This window comes from Oryctolagus cuniculus, chromosome 7 (genome assembly GCF_964237555.1).
Source record: "Oryctolagus cuniculus chromosome 7, mOryCun1.1, whole genome shotgun sequence".
Taxonomy (NCBI): Eukaryota; Metazoa; Chordata; class Mammalia; order Lagomorpha; family Leporidae; genus Oryctolagus; species Oryctolagus cuniculus.
In genome coordinates, this window is record NC_091438.1 from 114485822 (window position 1) to 114503766 (window position 17945).

Consider the following 17945-nt stretch of genomic DNA (forward strand, 5'->3'; position numbering starts at 1 on the left):
TCAAATAATAGCCAAAGCTAAGATGTCATTTGAGCCGATGAGGGTGCATCATGGTGGAGATGAAGGCCATCATTAAAGACTTAAGAAGTACAGAGGTGGCCATCCCTGTTATTTCTCCAATTAACTCGTCAGTATGACCCCTTCAGAAATGAGGTGGATCTGTGAGAGTGATGGAAGATTACTACAGACTTAACTAAATAGTAGTCCCAGTCATGGCCATTGTGCTGGCATTATGCAGTCCAAAAGCACCTAGACCATGTGACATCACACCCACCTACTACTCCAATGACATCCTGTTAACCAGACAGGGCGAGCCTGCAGTGGCTAACACGTTGGAAACCTTGGTAAGACACACGCACACTAGAGGTTGGGAAAACAACCCTAAGAAAACTGAGGGACCTGCTACTTTTAAGAAGTCTGTTGGTCAGGGAGTCTGCCAGTATATCCTCTTAAAAGTCAAAGGCAAGTTATAAAACACACATAAGCAAGATTTTAAAAATTGTAAGAGAAATACCTAAAATTATTCATTGCATTCACGTCCTTTGAGATATTTCTTGTTGTGCAGAGAGTATAAATATAATAAACCATTATGGGACATACTACTCATCACTATGGGATATCTTGCTTACTTACTTTTGAGACAAAGTCCATGAAAGTCAAGTCTTTGCCTTGTCCATTGCTGTATTGTTGGCACCAAGAATGTAGCTGCTGATGCTCAAAAAATACTCCTTTTTGCTGGAACGAGGGAAGTATACTATGCACACTGTTTCGTAGCCGGTTATTTTCAGGTAACTTCCAGCCACTTCAGGTCACATTTCCTCTCAACATAGTCATGCCAGGAGTCAGGTGAAAGTAGAACCTACCCATATTCCTAAGACTACTTCCTTCAGCGCAGCCTCAGAGCCAAGACCTCGAGTCCTTTCGGCCAGTACTGCCTTAGACTTTACAGCGGGCGCACCCTTCCCTCACTCATTCTTCCAAGGATCCAATTCAACTAAGCCAAATACCAAGACCATGACTAGGTAGAGTTGTTCCCAGGCGAGTCAGCCCAGGGCCATGGCCCTCCTCCGGCCGCACGGGGGCGCCAGGGCGCTACCGCGCGCGCCAAGGCCCAGGACCCACGTAGAGAACGGCTCTGGGCGAGCGTATCCACTGCCCGGTGTGGGCGGAGCAAAAAGGCGCCCAGGCCAGAGCAGGGGGCAGGAAGTGCGGGGGCGGGGCTTCTGGGAGGGAGTGTGCGCGTGCGCACATGTCGGGTCGGAGGATTCCTCGCTCTCGGCTCTGCTAGAGTATGTACTCGTGGTGACGCCATCGCCCTGCTTCTCCGAGTTCTGCCGGGTAGCGGGGAGGGGCGGAGTGTGAGGGCCGGAGTGGGCAGGACTTTGAGGGGGAGCGGGGAGCTGGGGGAGCGGAGCCGGGGGTGGGATGAAGCAGCCCCCGGCGGGCGTGTGGGGCCGGGCGGGTGCGCAGACCGGGAGTGCGCGGCGGGGGCTGCCGGAAGCCCGGGTTCGCCTCCTCTCGGAGGACTGAGTCCAGCCCCAGATGCCGCCCCCCGCCTCGGGCGTCTGAGTCAGTGGCTGAGCGTCCAGTCTCCTCCCTCTCGGAGAGAAAAGAAAAAGTCCTCCTGCCCAACCTCAGCCGGGAAACGATTCGCAAACTTGCCTACAGAATCGCTGTTCGTACTGTTTCCACGTCAGCTGGCGATGTAAAACGCAGCAGCAGTCCTGCGCCGTGCAATCCCCAACACGGTGTTTTAAGTGCATTTAGCCGACAAGAACCTCATGTGGAATTCAGGGGCTGACCCACCCCAGTGGCTGGGAGCGAGGCATGGGTTGCTGGCTGTCCTCTGCCGGGCGAAGGGGCTCCGTGTGTTGCTGGGGCCTTCCGGTTCTTTAAAAAGCCTCCCGTCATGCGTGTACTCTGCTTGAATGATTGGTTTAAAGTACGCGTACTATTTTTGCCAATCTGACAGCCGTTTCCATAGAAACCGGAGAAGAAATAGTCATTTTCAGCAAGAGTTATTAGCACTGTCGTCCAGGCTTCAGCCGGGAGTGCCAGTGAGCGCTGTCCTCGCTCATTCTGAGATGGTACTTAAGGAATTGAGGCTCTGAAATGTTCTGAGAGGCTAACAGTCCAGATTGTTTAATTCTTCCACACCGTTCATTTAGTAATGCTGGGAGAGTGCCAGCTATGTTTGTTGACCTGCCACAGTTCTTAAAGAGGATGTGTCAGCCCTTACTCTTCTGCTCTCCGTACTCTAGCAGTTTGAAAATGAATACATGGATTTCTTTCTCCATTTTTTTTAAAGATTTATTTTATTTATTTAAAAGAGTTTCAGAGAGAGTTAGAGACAGAGAGACAGAGAGAGAGGTCTTCCTTTCCATTGGTTCACTCCCTGAATGACCGTCGCCATAGCTGAGCTGATCCAAAGTCAGGAGCCAGGAACTTCTTCCCCGTCTCCCACAAGGGTGCAAGGGCCCAAGGACTTGAGCCACCTTCTACTGCTTTCCCAGGCCATAGAAGAGCGCTGGATCAAAAAAGGAGCAGCTGGGACTTGAACTGACACCCATATGGGATGCTGGCGCTGCAGGCTGGGATTTTAACCTACTGCTCCACAGCACCAGCCTTATCTTTCTCCATTCTTTACACTTCCTTATAGGAAAACCGAGGACTACAAAGTACCAGGCTTAGAGCATATTTCCATTCTAAATGACGCTTGATTGTCAATGATATAAGTGATAACACTTTTTGAATTATTTATGTATGGTGTTTGGGGCTTTTGCTTCTACCTTCATGTCAGTAAAATGCTTAAAGTCACACATGTCATGAGAGGTGAGCGGGAGTTTGCTTGTTATATGAGCAGAACTAAGCACAGTGAACAGATGTGCAAGGGCTCAGATGTGAACATTTCCTGAAGGGTGTAAGTAAGGAGGTCTGGAATTCAGGAGCGGAAGAAGGAGAGTTGGGGAAGGTGTGTGGGGAAGTAGTGTGTGTGTAGAGAGGGGTAGGGCTGCATTTTGAAGGGCCTGGTCTAGCACTTTCATGGAAAACCAGTGGAAATTACAAAAGCAGTTACCTGTTTTTGGGCTTCTGTAAGATGGAAATACTGAATCCTGCGTAATCACCATCTTGCTACCCACAATCATCATTGTGAATAGTTGGTGCCTCTCTGTTAAGATTTATTTACTTTTGTGTATTCTAGCATGTGGTATTATTATTTTACAAGTTGGGCAGAGGTTTCTGTCTTGTTCTTGGCACTATCCCTAGCACTCAAAATGGTGTCTGGCATGTAGCAGGCACTTCATTATTATTACTATTATTATTATTATTATTATTATTATTTAAAGATGTATTTATTTATTTGAAAGGCAGAGAGAGACAGAAAGGTCTTCCAACTGCTAGTTCACTCCCAGGATGGCCACAACGACCAGAGATGAGCCAGTCTGAAGCCAGGAGCTTCTTCCAGGTCTCCCACACGGCTGCAGGGGCCTTCTACTGTTTTCCCAGGCCACAGCAGACAGCTAGATTGGAAGTGGAGCAGCCGGGCCTTGAACCGGTGCCGACATGGGATACCAGCACTGTAGGCAGAGGCTTTACCCGCTGTGCCACAGCTCTGGCCCCAGCAAGCACTTATTAAATGTGCACTGAATGCATAACAATTTCCAGGTAAGACACTGAATAAGGCCTGGGAAGTTTGGTCAGAGCAGCTAAAGATAATTTAAGTTGGTTGCCAACATTTTAAAATATTTCATGTAAAGTCTGAACTTTTGTCTTTCCTTCAAAGTTTTGAAACACTGGCAACACTAAGCTCAAATTCCATTAGCTTGTACCCCCCTTTAGATAAGCATGAATCTGCACTCACATTAGTGTGGCTTTGCTGATCCTGCTGCCTACACCTTAAGTCTGCCGTATAATATGGGTGCCACTAGTCTCATGCAGTATGGCCATTTAACTTCATTTAAAAATCTATTCTTCAGAGGCACCTGCCACATTTCCAGTGCTCAGTAGCCACCCACATGTGTAGGGCGACTGTTGGACAGCCCAGATAGAGAACATTCCACTTTGCAAAAGTTCTGTTACACAGGGCCGCTTTCCACAGTTGGGTTTGCCTCCCCTGCTCTGTAGCATTTATTGTTACTATTTTAAAATTTTTCGTGTCTCTTTGTCATGACATAGGTCTCCATTTTTAGATGATGTGTAACATCTTGCAGTGTAGGACTTTGTGTGAATTGTGGGGGTAGATTTGGTTGTCTGATTTCCATTTTGAGAGATTTTTTTACCTCTAGTTTGAGGGATAAGTGGAGGGTCAGGGGCTGGTGATGAAATAAGACAGAGATTAGAGGGTATATGATAGTCAAGACCTTAGGCCACAGACCCAGGAAGGGATGTATTGAGATATTAAGGAGGTAGAACTAACATGACTGTTTAATGTGGGTTGAGATTTTTTTGGATATTAAAGTCACTGCAAGGGCCAGTGCTGTGGTGTAGCAGGTTAAGCCACCACCTGTAATGTGGACGTCCCACATGAGTGTTGGTTCAGTTCCTGGCTGCTCTACTTCCAGTCCAGCTCCTTGCCAGTGCACCTGAGAAAGCAGCCAAAGATGGCCCTGGGTTCAGGTACCTAAATGCAAGACCGAGAAGAAGCTCCTGGCTCCTTGCTTTGGCCTGGCACAGTCCTGGCTGGTGCAGCCATTTGGGGTGTAAACTAGCAGATGGAAGATCTCTCTTTGTCTCCGCCCCCCCAACTCTGCCTTTTAAATAAAATAAATAAAAATCTTTTTTTTTTTTTAAATAGTCACTGTAGAGATAATCCTGTATTTTCTGGAACTGACTCAGTATTGAAAATTGGGAGGGGCCAGCGCTGTGCGCTGTGGTGTAGTAGTTAAAGCCGCCGCCTGCAGTGCCAGCATCCCATATGGGTGCCAGTTCAAATCCCAGCTGTTCCACATCTGATCCAGCTCTCTGTTATGGCCTGGGAAAGCACTGAAGATGGCCCAAGTCCTTGGGACCCTGAACCCATGTGGGAGACCCGGAGGAAGCTCGTGGCTCCTGGCTTGGGATTGGTGCAGCTCTGGCCAACCTTAGACTTGCCCAATCATGTTTTTTTTTTTTTTTTTTTTTTTGAGAGGTCATCCTCCACTGCCTTCCTGGGCCACAGCAGAGAGCTGGACTGGAACAAGAGCAACCAGGACAGAACCGGTGCCCCAACCGGGACTAGAACCGGAGTGCCGGTGCCACAGGTGGAGGATTAGCCTAGTGAGCTGCGGCGCCGGCCTCCATGAATTTTTTGAATTGTCCTTGTATAACCATCACTTAGGTACAACAGTTGTTAATATTTTATAGTATTGGGCTGGTGCCACGGCTCACTAGGCTAATCCTCCGCCTGCCGCACTGGCACACCAGGTTCTAGTCCCGGTCAGGGCGCTGGATTCTGTCCCGGTTGCTCCTCTTCCAGGCCAGCTCTCTGCTGTGGCCTGGGAGTGCAGTGGAGGATGGCCCAAGTGCTTGGGTCCCTGTACTCACATGGGAGACCAGGAGGAAGCACTTGACTCCTGGCTTCAGATCAGCGTGGTGCGCCGGCCGCAGCGGCCATTGAGGGGTGAACCAACGGCAAAGGAAGACCTTTCTCTCTGTCTCTCTCTCTCACTGTCCACTCTGCCTGTCAAAAAAAAATATTTTATAGTATTGGCTTTTTGTCCTTTGTATCTGTGTGTACATGTGTGTTACAATTTGAAACTTTCATTTGTCATAGGTACTGGAGCAAGTATCTCAGGAATGGACAGTTGCCTGTATAACCATGTTATCATTTGTCACCTGAGAGAATAAATAATAATTACTTAAAATAACTTAAAAGCAAATCTACATTCAGATTCAGATAATTTCAGTTCATTTGTCTTCTAAAGCTGCTTTTTTTTACTTCCAAATTAGGATTGAAAGTTCATTCGCATATTGCATTTGGGTGTTTTTTTTTTTTTTAATTATCCTTTAAAAAATAGTTTGATGTCTACTTGGCATGCAACAGATAGTATATATTTGAACTTTAGAATGTGAGTTTTGAAATATCTGTACATCTGTGAAACCAACATCACAATCAAAATGGCGAAATATTTATTACTTCCAACATGGTGATGCCTCCCTCTGCCCCTTTTTACTTACCCATTAGCAGGTAATCACTGACCTTTCACTGTAGATTAGTTGAGATTTTCAGCAGTCATTTCATAGAGCTAGAATCAGAATACTGTGCATACTGGCTTTGGGAGTGGACTCTGGCTTCTATCACTTGCTAGCATATAGAAACACAATTGTTTTAGTATGTTGATCTTATATCTTGCTATCTTACTAAACTCAGTTATTTTATTAGCTTTCTTGGGTATATTCCTTTGGGTTTTCTTTTTTTAAATTTTTTGTTTATATAAAGTGAGCAAATTTCCTATATTTCATATATAAAGATTTAGGAGCATGATGATACTTTGCATCCTCTACCCTCTCTCCCATCCACATTATCCCCTCCCTCTTCCTTACTTTCTTGTTTTTTTCTTTTTAACAATGGTGTACTTTCAGTTTATTTTATAATCATAAGCTTAACCCTCAACTAAATAAAGAATTCAGCAATTATTAAGAAGAAAACAGCACTGTACTGAAGACAAGGCTGTAAACAAAAATCTCAAAATGTTAGTTTTGCTCATATACGTTACACTTTTTTGTACTTTATTACCACAGATCAGGGAAAACATGGAATTTGTCTTTTTGGGACTGGTTTATTTCACTAAGTGTAATGGTTTTCAGTTATATTCATTTTGTTGCAAAAGACAGGATTTTATTCTTTTTTATGGCTGAGTAATATTCCATAGCATATATATAATACATTTTCTTTATCCAGCCATCAGTTATTGGACATCTGGGTTGATTCCATATCTTAGCTATAGTGAATTGAGCTGCAGTAAACATGGGGGTATAAATAACTCTTTCATATGCTGATTTCATTTTGTTTGTGTAAATTCCCAGGAGTGGGATGGCTGGGTCATATGGTAGATGTATTTTCTGCTTTCTGAGGAATCTCCATACTGTCTTCCACAATGGCTGCACTAGTTTACATTCCCACCAACAGTGTATTAGGGTATGTTTTTCCTTACATCCTCTGCAGCATTTATTGTTTTTTGTTTTCTGTATGATAGCCATTCTAGCTGGAGTGAGGTGAAACTATTGTGGTTATTATTTGCATTTCCTTGATGGCTAGTGATCTTGAGCATTTTTTTAATGTGTCTGTTGGCCATTTGAATTTCATCCTTTGAAAAATATCTGTTCAAGTTGTTTGCCCATTTCTTAACTGGATTGTTTGTTTTGTTCTTGTTGAGTTTCTTGAGCTCTTTATAGATTCTGGATGTTAATCCTTTATTAGTTGCATAGTTTGCAAATATTTTCTGCTATTCTGTCAATTGCCTCTTTTTACTTTGTCAAGCGTTTCTTTTGGTGCAGAAACTTCCTAGATTGATGTAATCCCACTTGTCTATTTTTGCTTTTATTGCCTGTGCTTCTGGGGTCTTTTCCAAGAACTCTTTGCCTATGCCAGTGTCTTACAGGGTTTCTCCATTGTTCTCCTCCAGTAATTTGTTGGTATCAGGTTATAGATGTAGGTGCTTGGTCCATTTTTGAGTTGATTTTTGTGGAAGATAGGGGTCTTTTTTTCATACTTAATGTATGCAGAGATCCAGTTTTCTAGCATCATTTGTTGAAGAGACTGTCCTTTTTCCAGGGATTGATTTTAGCTCTTTTGTCAAAGATTAGTTGGTTGTAGGTGTGTGGATTGGCTTCTTGGGTTTCTGTTCTTTTCCATTGGTCTACATGTTTATTTTTGTGCCAGTAGCAGGCTGTTTTGATTTTAACTGCCCTGTAGTATGTCTTGAAATCTGATATTGTGATACCTCTGGCTTTGTTTTGGTTAAGATTGCTTTAGCTATTTGGAGTTTCTTGTATTGCCATATGAATTTTAGCATTGTTTCTTCTAGATCTGAGAATGTCATTGCTATTTTGTTTGGGAATGAATTGAATCTGTAAATGGCTATTTACATTTTGATGATTTTAATTCTTCTAATCCATGACAGGGAGGATTCTTCCATTTTTTTCTATCTTTTTCTATTTCTTCCTTTAATGTTTTGTAGTGTTAATTGTAGAGATCTTATTTATAGAGATCTAAATTTATTCCAAGGTATTTTAATTTTTTTTGTAGATATTGTGAATGGTACTTATCTTACAAGTTCTTTCTCAGCCATGGCATTGTCTGTGTATACATCAAAACTCTCTTATGAGTTCCAATAGCCCGTTAGTGGAGTCTTTTGTCTGTATATACAACAAAACTCTCTTATGAGTTCCAGTAGTCTGTTAGTGGAGTCTTTATAGGGTCTTGTCATCTGCAAACAGGGATAATTTGACTTCTTCCTTTTACAGATTGTATCCCTTTGATTTTTGTTTCTTGTCTGTGTCTCTGGCTAAAACTTCCAGGACTGTGTTGAATAGCAGTGGTGATAGTGGACATCTTTGTCTGATTCTGAATCTTATGGAAATGGTTCCAGCTTTCTCCCATTTCATATGATGCTTACTGTGGGTTTGTCATGTTAACTTGGTTGTGGTAAGGAATGTTCCTTCTATACCCAATTTGCTTCAGGTTTTTATCATTAAAGGATCTTGTATTTTATTAAATGCTTTCTCTGCATCTTTTGAGATGATCATATGGTTTTTATTCTTCAGTTTGTTAATGTGATGTATCACACTGATTGATTTGTGAATGTTGAACCATCCCTGCTTGCCTGGGATAAATCTCACTTGATCCAGGTGAATAATATTTCTGCTGTGTTATTGGACTTGATTAGCTAGCATTTTGTTGAGGATTTTTGCATCTATGTGATATTGGTCTGTTGTTTTCTTTCGTTGTTGTATCTTTCTCTGGTTTTGGAATTAAGATGATGCTGGCCCCATAGAAGGAGCTTAGGAGGACTCCCAGCCTTTCAATTACTTTGAGTAGTATGAGAGGAATTGGAATTAGTTCTTTAAACATTTGGTAGAGTTCAATAGTGATGCCAACTGGTCCTGGGCTTTTCTTTGTTGGGAGAGTCTTTATTACTGATTCAGTCTCTGTCTTGGTTATTGTTCTATTTAGGTTTTCTATGTCTTCACAACTCAATTTTGGTAGATTATATTTGTCCAGAAATCTATCTGTTTCTCCTCTTCCTCCTTTATTTATTTATTTGAAAGGCAGAATTACAGAGAGGCAGAGGGAAGGAAAGAAGTCTTCCATCCACAGGTTCACTTCCCAAATGGCTGCCACAGCTGGAGCCAGGCAGATCCAAAGCCAGGAGCCAGGAGCTTCTTTTGGGTTTCCCAAACAGGTGCAAGGGCCCAAAGACTTAGGCCATCTTGTACTGCTTTCCCAGGACTTAGCAAAGAGCTGGATCAGAAGTAGAACAGCTGGGACTCAAACCAGCACCCATATGGAATGCTGGCACTGCAGGCAACGGCTTTACCAGCTATGCCATAACGCTGGCCCCCCATTTCTTCTTGACTTTGCAACTTGTTGGCATATAGCTATTTGTAGTAATTCCTGATGATTCTTTTTATTTCTGTGGATTCTGTTGTTACATCTCCCTTTTCATCTCTTGATTTTATTAATTTGGGTCTTTCACTCCGCCTTTTGGGTTAGTTGAGGGAATGGCTATCAATTTTGTTTATTTTTTCAAAAAACCAGCTCTTCATTTCTCTAATCTTTTATCTTTTTTTAAATCTCAGTTTTATTTCTTTTCTAATTTTAGTTCTTTCTTTCTATTAATTTTGGGTTCTGTTTGTTGTTTTTCTAGGTCCTTGAGGTGCCTTTCCAATTTCTCGATGTAGGCACTAATGCTATAAACTTCCTTTTAACACTGCTTTTGCTGTATCTCATAGGTTTTGATATGTTGTGTTGTCATCTTCATTCATTTCTAGGAATTTTTTAATTTCCCTTTTGATTTCTTCTATAGCCCAGTGCTCATTCAGGAGCCTGTTGTTCAGTATCCATGTGTTTGCATATTTTCTAGTGATTCTTAAGTTGTTAATTTCTAGCTTCATTCTGTTGTGGTTCAGAAAAGATACGTGGTATGATTTCAGTTGTTTTAAATTTTTTGAGACTTGCTTTATGGCCTAGCATATGGTCTGTCCTAGAGAGAGTTTCATGCACTGCTGATAATAATGTGTGGGATGAAATGTTCTGTAGATATCAGTATGTCCATAGTGTAGATTACTTTTGTTGTTTCTTTGTTGATTTTTTGTGTAATTTATCGGTCCATTGATGTATGTGGAGTGTTAAAGTCCTCCCATTCTGTTTTATTGGAGTCTGTGTCTCTCTTTAGATCTATTAACATTTATTTTAAATAGCCAGGTACCCTGGCATTGGGCATTTACATTTATTATAGTCACATCTTCTTGATGAATTGATCCCTTAAATCACTACATAATGCCCCCCTCCTTTTGTCTCTTTTAAGTTTTTGTGTTAAAGTCTATTTCGTCTGATATCAGGATGGCTGTTCCTGCTCTTTTTTGCTTTCCATAGTATGAATGTCTTTTTCTATCATTTAACTTTCAGTCTGTGTGTATGTTTGTTGGTGAGGTGTATTTCTTGCAGGCAGCAAATAGATGTGTCTCATTTTTAAATCCATTTCAGATAGTCTGTATCTTTTAAGTGGAGAGTTGGGCCATTTACGTTCAAGGTTATTATTGATAAGTCAGGCATTACATCAGTCTCTGTTTTCACATTCAAAATTGAAATGTTGTGTTTCTTTGGGGGAGTCATATAGTCTTCCTTGTTCATGTTTCTCTTGTTTCTATGTTTATTTTTAGACATTTGTGGAATCACTTGTTGGTTTTCTCCTCTGATGGCTTTTATCTTTGAAATATGCCTCTGTGGCTTAGTTTAGCGTCTGTTCCTTCAGTGAATATTCAGAGGTGTGTGCTGGGTGGGGCCAGGGAGCTCTGGTCATTGCTTGGATATGGTACAAGAGTCCAGGCTGTCGTCAACGCTGGGTGTGGTAGATCGCCAGTATTGTCAGCAGGGGGAGGGTATGATCACGTCAGCTGGTGTGATTGCTGCCTCACCTTCTCTCTGCCAAGGTGATCAGTGCCCAGGCTGAGCCCAGTGTCTACACACCCCACCCCCACATTTGCAAGAAGCACACATAGGACATAGGATCTGTGTGATCCTCAGTGGGAGCACAGAACCCACTGCAGAGGTCCATCCCAGGCACTTCGGGAACTCTGAGCCACTGAAACCAATCATAGTGGCTGCCCAGATACCCAGCTATAGCCCACACCCTGTCGTGCAGTCACAGAATTCCTGTAGTCATAGCACACAGGGCTTCACAGTCACAGGGAGCAGGGGATCCATTCTCAGACCTGCAAGGCTGCTCTGTCCACAGCGAGAGCCGAGGTGTTCCCTGAGCCAGGCATCTGTTGGTGTTCTGCCTTGGCAGTTTGAGTACAGGCACCAGTGATATAGAGGGGAAGAGAGAGCCTCACAGGCATACGTAGGTGCCCTGCCCCTTGCCAACCCTCCCAGCGAGACTCGAAGTGGGAACCGTGGATTTATCCCTTGGATGAAATCCCCTAGTCACACGCATGTGAGCCACGGCAGGCTCTACCTGCCTTTTAAGGTGCTGCTGCTTCTCTGCTGTTCTTCAGGAGCCCTTGTTGGGGGGTGGGGAGCAGGCAACGTGCTCATGCTTCCTGGGTTTAGGTGGGTACCCTGCCCCCCACTAGTGCTCCAGGCTGGAGTCAAAGTCTGTGTGGCCCGCAAGGTTCTCCCTCGGGCAGTATCACCAGCAACACTGGCTGCTGCAGTCTCCTCTCATCTCTTTAAGAAGATGGCATCTGCTCCTGCTGCTCATTCTGAATCAGGTAGGAGTGGAACACAGGAGCACAGCCCTCTTTTTGCTACCAGGTATGGCATGCTGCAGGAGTGGAGGAGGGAAGAAGCAGGTCGGCTTCCCTGCCTTAAGTCTGGCAGTTGCTCAGACCCCAGCCAGCTCCCCAGGCTAAAGTAAACGTGGGCGACTGGGATTTCCTCCCAGCCAAAACTGCCAGTGGTAGGGCGCATGGTGATTTCTTCCTGCCTTGTGGTGTGATGGCGGCTGCAGCGGTGTCTCTGTCTTCTCTCCTCTTATCCCACGGAGTCATCTTGGGTTTTTCAGTTTTTTGCTGGAAATTTCCTCCAGTCAGGCCCCTGGAAACTTAGTCCTCTCTTTGTTCTTTTCATTTCCAGAGCCACTGAAATTAGTGTGGATGCACCCTATTCAGCCATCTTTGGATTTTCTATGTAGATAAATGATCATGTTATCTAGAAATAAGGACTATTTAAAAATTCATATGTTTATTTATTTGAAAGGCAGAGTTACAGAGAGAGGGAGACACAGAGAGAGATTTTTCATCTGCTGGTTCACTCCTCAAATGGCCCAATGATCAGGGCTGGGCCAGGCCAAAGCCAGGTCTGGCTTCTTCTGGGTCTCCCACGTGGGTGCAGGGACCCAGGGCCATCTGCTGCTTCCCCAGGTGCATTAGCAAGGAGCTGGATGGCAAGTGGAGAAGCTTTAATTTGAACTGGTGCCCATATGGGATGCTACCTCTCACCTGCTACACCACAGCACCAGCCCCAGAGAGAGAGAGATCTTCCATCCACTATTTCATACTCCCAAAATGTCCACAACAGCAAGGACTGAGCCAGGCAGAAGACAGGAGCCTGAAACTCAATCTGGTCTCCCTTGTGGGTGCAAAGGCCTAGTTACATGGGCCATCCTCCACTGCTTTCTCAGATGCATTAGTAGGAAACTGGACTGGAAATGGAGCAGTAGGAACCGATGCTTATAGGGGATGCTGGCATTGCAGATGGTGGCTTAACCCACTGCATAACAACACTGGCTCCAGGAGTAAAGATCATTTTACTAGTTTATTTCTAGTCTGGATACCATTTTTTCCTCTTCTCTTCCCTTGCCCCTTTCTTCTGTCTGGAAATTCCAGTGCTTGTTGATAGAGCAGTAGTGGTTAGAGCAGTCATGGCTTATTCCTGACTTGAGGAGGGAGCTACAGTCTTTCACCAGTAAATACAGCTGTTGGCTATACTTTTCTGTAAATGTCTTTTATGAGGTTGAAGAAGTTTTCTTCTATTCCTAGTTTACTAGGAGTTTTTTTTTTTTTTTAATATTTATTTGTGTATTTGACAGGCAGAGTTACAGAGAAGCAGAGGCAGAGAGAGACAGAGAGGGGTCTTCCATCTGCTGCTTGGCTTCCCAGTTGGCTGCAATGGCCAGAGCTGTGCTGATCTGAAGCCAGGAGCTAAGAGCTTCTTCTGGGTCTCCCACAAGGGTGCAGGGGCCCAAGGACTTGAGCCATCTTCTACTGCTTTCCCAGGACATAGCAGAGAGCCGGATCAGAAGTGGAGCGGCCAGGACTTGAACTGGCACCCATATGGGATGCCAGCACTGCAGGAGGTGGCTTTACTTGCTACACTACAGCACTGGCCCCTGTTTTGTTTTTTAATCAGTGGTGAATATTTAGTTTTATCAAATATGTTTTTTGTGTCTATTGGGATGATCATATACTATTTCTTTTACAGTCTGTTAATAAGGTGAATTCTTTTGACTTACAAGTGTTGAAAAAATCTTGCATTCCTGGGATGAGCCTCACTTGGTGATGAGGTATTATCCATTTTATATTTTGAGCTAGATTTTCTAAGAATTTGTTAAGAATTTTTGTAGGGGCCGGTGCCGTGGCTCACTTGGCTAATCTTCCACCTGGCTCCTGGCTTCAGATCAGTGCAGTGGCGGCCATAGCAGCCATTTAGGGGCTGAACCAATGGAAGGAAGACCTTTCTCTCTGTCTCTCTCTCTCTCACTGTCTAACTCTATCTGTCAAAATAAAAAAATAATTTTTGTAGATAGGTTCATGAGGGATATTACATTATAGTTTTCTTGTAATTTTCTGTTCAGTATTAGGGCAATGCTAGTCTTACTGAATGAGCTGCAAACTATTCTGTCCTGTTTAATTTCCTGAGTTTCTTTTTTTTTTTAACTTTATTTAATGAATATAAATTTCCAAAGTACAACTTATGGATTACAATGTCTTCCCCCCCCCCATAACTTCCCTCCCACCCGCAACCCTCCCCTTTCCCGCTCCCTCTCCCCTTCCATTCATATCAAGATTCATTTTCAATTCTCTTTATATACAGAAGATCAGTTTAGCATACATTAAGTAAAGATTTCAACAGTTTGCACCCACATAGAAACACAAAGTGAAAAATACTGTTTGAGTACTAGTTATAGCACATTAAGGACAGAGATCCTACATGAGGAGTAAGTGACTTCTGTTGTTGACTTAACAAATTGACACTCTTGTTTATGGCATGAGTAATCACCCCAGGCTCTTGTCATGAGTTGCCAAGGCTATGGAAGCCTTTTGAGTTCACCGACTCTGATCATATTTAGACAAGGTCGTAGTCAAAGTGGAAGTTCTCTCCTCCCTTCAGAGAAAGGTACCTCCTTCTTTGATGACCTGTTCTTTCCACTGGGATCTCACTTGCGGAGATCTCTGAAAGAGTTTCTTAAACATAGAATTATTATTATTCCCTCTTTTTTTTTTTTTTTTTGACAGGCAGAGTGGACAGTGAGAGAGAGAGACAGAGAGAAAGGTCTTCCTTTGCCGTTGGTTCACCCTCCAATGGCCGCTGCGGCCGGCACGCTGCGGCCGGCGCACCGCGCTGATCTGATGGCAGGAGCCAGGAGCCAGGTGCTTTTCCTGGTCTCCCATGGGGTGCAGGGCCCAAGCACCTGGACCATCCTCCACTGCACTCCCTGGCCACAGTAGAGAGCTGGCCTGGAAGAGGGGCAACCGGGACAGAATCCGGCGCCCCAACCGGGACTAGAACCCGGTGTGCCGGCGCCGCTAGGCGGAGGATTAGCCTAGTGAGCCGCAGCGCCGGCCTATTATTCCCTCTTTAAATGTTTAGTAGAATTCACCAGGGAAGCTATTTGGGCCTAAATCTTTGTTTTTGGAGTTTTTTTTTTTTTTTTTTTTTTTATAATCTACAACTTCAATTAAAAATTGTTATAGGACTCTTCGGATTATTTCTTGAGTGAGCTATAGTAGTTTGTGTTTCAAGGAATTGTTTCATCTAAGAAGTTGAATCTGTGGTTCAGTGGGTTAAGCTATCACTTGGGTCTCCTCTGGCATTGCATATCGGGGTACTGGTTCACATCGTGGCTATTTGTCTGATCCATCTTCCTGCTCAGGCACATAGGAAGGCAGTGGAAGATAGCCCAAGTATTTGGGACCCTGTCACCCTCGTGGGAGACCAGGATGAAGTCCCTGGTTCTTGATTTCGGTTTGACTGTGTCCTGGCTATTGTGGCCATTTGCAGAATGAACCAGCAAATGGAAGGTCTTTCTCTCTCTCTCTCTCCCTCTCAAATGCATACATACATACATACATACATGAAACTTAAAAAAAGATATCAAGTCTGAGATTTTTCTCTTGCTGGTTTTAAGAAATTGTGATGTGCTTTGGACCTGTTTCCTTTGTATTTCTTGTATATGGGCTTCATTAAACTTTTTGGATTTGTGCTTTTATTTTATTTATTTTTTTTTATTTGACAGGTAGAGTTATAGGTAGTGAGGGAGACAGAGAGAAAGGTCTTCCTTCCATTGGTTCACTCCCCAAATGGCTGCTACGGTTGGCGCTGTGCTGATCCGAAGCCAGGAGCCAGGTGCTTCTTCCTGGTCTCCCACGTGGGTGCAGGGGCCCAAACACTTGGGCCATCCTCCACTGCCCTCCCTGACCACAGCAGAAAGCTGGCCTGGAAGAGGAGCAACCGGGACTAGAACCCGGCAGCCATATGGGATGCCGGCGCCACAGGCAGAGGATTAACCAAGTGAGCCACAGCGCTGGCCCCAGGTTTTATGATTTTTATCAGGTTTGGAAACATTTGAGCCATTCTTTCTTCAAATGTTTTTTTCTGCTACCACTTCTCCCCCTTTTAGGGAACTTTAGTTATAAGGACATTAAAGCTACTTGAAGTTCTCCTGCACTTAATAATACTCTGTGCATTTTTCCAGTCTGTTTCCTTTCAGTATTTCATTTTAGATTGTTCTATTGATAAGCCTTAAAGTTCTGAAGTATATATTTCCACAATATCTGATCTTGTATTTGTTTCATCCACTGCATTTTTAAGTCTCAGACATAATTTTATTGTTTTGAAAGTTAAATGTAGGTCCTTTTAAGGAAATGTATTCCATGTCTTTACATAACACGATCACATTTTCCTTTAGAATATAGTTATAATGACTACTTTACATCTTTGTCTATTAATGCTGTCATTTGTGTTATTTAGGCATTAGTTTACATAGATTGGTATCTCTCCCAATTACAGATCACACATCCTACTTCTTGCATGCTTGGTGATTTTTAAATTGTAAACTGTACCTCGTTAGGTGCTGGGTATTTTTGTGTTCTTATAACCCCTCTTAGAAAAGAAAGGTCTTGAACTTTTGTTTTTCTGGGATGAGGTTGTGACTTAGAAATAGTTTGATATTTTTATGAATTGCTCTTAATCTTTATGGGTTGTGGCCAGAGCAGCATTCAGTTTTCTCAACACTAAGGGCAAACTCTCCTGAGTCCCCTACCCCGTGCCATAAATTAAAAGTTTTTCCATCTTGATGAATGGGAACAGGCACTACATCTTGCCCTTCTTGAGCCCCACAATCTTTACAGATCGTTCTTCCCCAGATCTGGGGTTTTCTTACACATAGTCCCTGATGGGACTCAGCTGAACTTGAAGAGGGGGCTGTCTCCACAGCTCTGATTTCTCTTCTTATTTATTTATTTGATAGGTAGATCTACAGTCAGAGAGGGGGAGAAACAGAGAGAAAGGTCCTCCATTCACTGGTCCACTCCCCAAATGGCCGCAATGGCCCGAGCTGGGCTGATCCAAAACCAGCAGCCAAGAGCTTCCTCTGGTCTCCCACGTGGGTGCAGGGGCCCAAGCATTTGAGCCATCTTCCATTGCTTTCCCAGGCCACAGCAGAGAGCAGGCTCAGAAGAGGAACAGCTGGGACACGTACCAGCGCCCATATGGGATGCTGGCCAGCACCGCAGGTGGAGGCTTAGCCTACTATGCTACAGCGCTGGCCCTCTCTGATTTTTCTTGTCTCTGTCTTGAGAGCTCTAGCTCTCTTGGTCTGCTGGCACTCTCAGCATCATCTTTTCAATTCCAGGGACCAGTGAGGTCTGCACTGTGACCTGGGCACTCCAGATTGTAAACAGGTACAGTTCCCATCACCTAGTTAGTCTTTGCATTGCCTTGTCCAATGCATTGAAACCATTGTTTTATATATATATATATTTATTTATTTATTTATTGACAGGCAGAGTGGACAGTGAGAGAGAGACAGAGAGAAAGGTCTTCCTTTTGCCGTTGGTTCACCCTCCAATGGCTGCTGCGGCTGGCACACTGTGGCCGGTGCACTGTGCTGATCTGAAGCTAGGAGCCAGGTGCTTCTCCTGGTCTCCCATGGGGTGCAGGGCCATCCTCCACTGCACTCCCGGGCCACAGCAGAGAGCTGGACTGGAAGAGGAGCAACCGGGACAGAATCCGGCGCCCTGACCAGGACTAGAACCTGGTGTGCCGGCGCCACAGGCGGAGGATTAGCCTATTGAGCTGCAGTGCTGGCCAATTTTTTTAAGTTGTTTTAGTTGGGAAAGTAAATCTGGTTCCTCTAACTCCATCTTGACTCCAATCAAAAGTCACAGGCTTATATTTGAGAGAAATAAATTTGCAGTAAAATATATTTTATAAGCTAGATTTTAATATTTTATTACAGCCTTCTTCCCCTCTACTTCTGCCAACAGTAATAAATTTTACTGTTATTTTTGATATGATC

General features: G+C 43.9%; 1 protein-coding gene across 5 annotated transcripts in view; it reads left to right on the forward strand.

The window, feature by feature from the left end:
• The first annotated feature begins 1209 nt into the window (after positions 1–1209).
• OMA1 (OMA1 zinc metallopeptidase) overlaps positions 1210–17945 on the forward strand; it is a 79832-nt gene continuing 63096 nt past the window's right edge. For 2 of the 5 annotated variants that reach the window (XM_051857740.2, XM_070078438.1), the window contains exon 1: positions 1217–1289. The gene's annotated coding sequence lies outside the window, so the exon portion shown is untranslated. Of the gene's footprint in view, positions 1290–17279; positions 17329–17945 lie in introns of all 5 variants that reach the window. The other 3 variants (XM_008265180.4, XM_008265179.4, XM_070078439.1) reach the window with 3 other exon arrangements.